Raw genomic sequence first — 3,834 nt, forward strand, 5'->3', positions numbered from 1 at the left:
GCGCCGGCGTCCTTCACTGGCCATCAATGGAGGCGTTACCGGAGAGAAATCAGGGAGAGGGAAAAGGAAACTGGTGTCCGTTTGACGCTAGAGAAAATCATGGCCGCGATTGAAGCTCCAATAAACGCAGAAACTACGGCTCGACGTGGCTTGCATCGCGTGGCGCGCGGGCATCGCGCGGCTGTGCGCTCGCGCGGTGGGAGCGGGCGTTGGTGCGCGCGATGCAGGGCTCGACATCGGGCGGCGCAGGTTCGGCTGGCGCGCTCGGCGGCTGCGCGGCAGGGCCCGCATGCGGCCTGGGAGAGATGCGAGGGGTGGGAGAAGAGAGAGAACAGGGGAGAGGAGAGAGGAGCGGCGAGGGAGAGAGAGAGAAACGTGAGGGAGAGAGGGACGTGAGCGGCGGCGGCTGGGAAATTCCCAGAGGCGTGCGCGCGCGGTAGAGTTAGGGTTTGGGAATTGGGCCCCTATGTGGGCCGGCCGGCTGGGTGGGATTTTGGTTTTTTTTTCCGAAATTCATTTTTAAAGAACTCTAAAAATCATAAAAAAATTACCAAAAATATTTATAAATGAAGTACTTATTTTTAGACTACTAATTACTATAATACTTAATTATTATTTAATTACTAGTACTTCTTTTTAAAATGGATTGATATTTAAACATCCGATAAGAAATCACGTGCATGCAAAGAAAAATGATGCAAATAAATAGTTAAACACTAAGAAAAATTTATTAACCTAATTAATATAATGTCTAAATTTATTATTTTAATTGATGGCTTTTATGGTGTTACAAACCTACCCCTCTTAAAAAGAATCTCGTCCTCGAGATTAAGAAACTTCCGAGAATAACTGGGGAAATTCTGCTCTGAGTTCGTCTTCTCTTTCCCAAGTGGCCTCATCTTCCGAATGATGACTCCACTGAACTTTTCACATGTTAATGACTTTACTCCGTGTAATTCTGCGAGATGTTTCCAAAATTCTGACTGGATACTCTGAATAAGTCAAATCCTCATTCACATTCAGTTCTTCCATGGGTAGCTGTTCTTCTGGTACCCTTAAGCACTTCTTGAGTTGCGACACGTGAAATACGTCATGCACATCTGATAATCTATCGGGTAGCTCTAACTGGTAGGCTACTTCACCTTTTCTTTCCAAAATCTTGAACGGGCCAATATAGCGAGGTGATAGTTTTCCTTTAACCTTAAACCTTTTCATTCCTCTCATCGGTGAAACTTTAAGGTATACGAAGTCTCCTACTTCAAACATCAATTCTCTTCTTCTATTATCAGCATAGCTTTTCTGTCTTGACTGTGCTGTCTTCAAATTTTCTCTGATAATCTGCACTTGCTTTTCCGCCTCTTGGAGAATCTCTGGACCAAATACTTGACTTTCTCCAGTCTGATTCCAATAAAGCGGTGTTCTACACTTTCGTCCATAAAGTGCTTCAAATGGTGCCATTTTGAGACTTGCTTGATAACTGTTGTTATACGAAAATTCTGCATAAGGCAAACTTTTATCCCAGCTTCTACCATGCTTTAGAGCGCAAGCTCTTAGCATATCTTCCAATACTTGGTTTGTTCTTTCCGTTTGCCCATCCGTTTGAGGATGATAAGCTGAACTAAAGTTTAGCTTGGTATCCATGGACTCATGAAGTCTTTTCCAAAAGCGCGAGGTAAACTGGGTTCCTCGATCCGATACAATCTTCTTCGGTACTCCATGCAGACAAACAATCCTCGACATGTACAACTCTGCTAACTGGGCTCCTGAGTAGGTTGTCTTCACAGGTATAAAGTGTGCTACCTTAGTTAACCTGTCTACTATGACCCATATTGAATCATAGCCATCTCGAGTACGGGGTAGTCCAACTATGAAATCCATACTGATTTCTTCCCATTTCCATTCCGGTACCTTGAGAGGTTGTAGCAATCCTGCTGGTCTTTGGTGTTCGGCTTTAACTCGCTGACACACGTCACATAATGCAACATGAGTAGCAACATCTCTTTTCAATCCGTACCACCAGTACTTTTCTTTAAGGTCCTGGTACATCTTGGTACTTCCAGGGTGAATAGAGTAAGCTGAATCATGAGCTTCTCTCAAAATAAGTTGGCGCAAGTGCTCGATTTCTGGTACGCAGATTCTCTTCTTAAACCATACTGTGCCTTGGTCATCTTCCGTGAAATCTGGGGCTTTACCCAAACTAATCAAAGCTTTAATTTCCTTAATTTTCTCATCAGACTCTTGTCCTTTACGAATCTCTTCTTCCAAAGTAGATTCGACTTCCATCACCGTTGCTTCTACATTATTGAGAAATCCAAGGTTGAGTCGTTCCATTTCCCAGCATAATTCTTGTGACATCAAATGAGTAGTGATGTTGTTCACTTGACCCTTACGGCTCAAAGCATCAGCTACTACATTTGCTTTTTCGGGGTGATATTGTATTTCCAAATCATAATCCTTAATCAACTCAAGCCATCTTCTCTGTCTGAGGTTGAGTTCTTTCTGAGTGAATATATATTTCAAGCTTTTATGATCCGTGAAGATTTTGCACTTATTTCCAATCATATAGTGCCTCCAAATCTTCAAAGCATGCACTACGGCAGCTAGTTCCAAATCATGCGTAGGATAATTCTTCTCATGTTTCCTTAACTGTCTTGAGGCATAAGCAATCACCTTTCCTTCTTGCATTAGCACACATCCAAGTCCAAGGTGTGATGCATCGCAATACACATCAAATCCCTTGTGGATGTCTGGCATTACCAATATTGGTGCAGTGGTTAACCTCTTCTTGAGTTCCTCAAAACAATTCTGACAAGCTTCATCCCATTTGAACTCTTTGCCTTTCTCCAGTAGAGAAGTAAGTGGTTTTACTAACTTGGAAAAACCTTCAATAAATCTTCTATAGTATCCCGCCAATCCAAGAAAGCTTCTGATCTTGGACGCATCCTTTGGTTGCTTCCAATCTAATATCTCACTTATCTTTCCTGGGTCCACTTTAATTCCACCATCGGTAACAATATGTCCTAAGAAAGCAACTTCCTTCAACCAAAAATCACACTTCGAGAGTTTTGCGTACAGTTGGTTGTCACGAAGCTTTTGTAGGACTAGCCTTAGATGATCTTCGTGTGCTTCTTCATTCGGAGAATATATCAGTATGTCGTCAATGAATACGACCACAAACTGATCCAGATATTCCATGAATACTTTATTCATCAAGTTCATAAAGTATGCTGGTGCATTAGTCAGTCCAAACGACATGACCAAAAACTCATATAATCCATATCTCGTCGTGAAGGCTGTCTTCGGTACATCTTCTGCTCGAATCTTTAACTGATGATATCCCGATCTCAGATCTATCTTCGAGAATACCTTAGCTCCTTTCATTTGATCGAATAAATCTTCAATCCGAGGTAACGGGTATTTATTCTTGATGGTTACTTCATTCAAACTTCTATAATCAACACACATTCTCCTCGAACCATCCTTCTTGTTCACAAATAGCACTGGGGCTCCCCAAGGGGATGAACTTGGGCGAATGAAACCTTTTTCTAGTAGTTCTTCTATTTGTTTCTTCAATTCTACTAAATCTTTAACATCCATTCTATATGGTCTTTTCGAGATAGGTGCGGTTCCGGGTACTAATTCAATAGAAAACTCTATATCACGGTCAGGTGGCATACCTGGCAATTCCTCCGGAAATACGTCTGGGTATTCGCACACTACTTTGATATTTTCCAAGGGCTTTTCTTCCAAGTGATTGATCACTGTCTTCCCTTTTTCATCTGTTGACTTGTCTATGTTAACTTGGATTCTTTCACCTTGAGGACTTGTCAACAT

The sequence above is a fragment of the Zea mays genome, chromosome 6, assembly GCF_902167145.1.
Source record: "Zea mays cultivar B73 chromosome 6, Zm-B73-REFERENCE-NAM-5.0, whole genome shotgun sequence".
Taxonomy (NCBI): Eukaryota; Viridiplantae; Streptophyta; class Magnoliopsida; order Poales; family Poaceae; genus Zea; species Zea mays.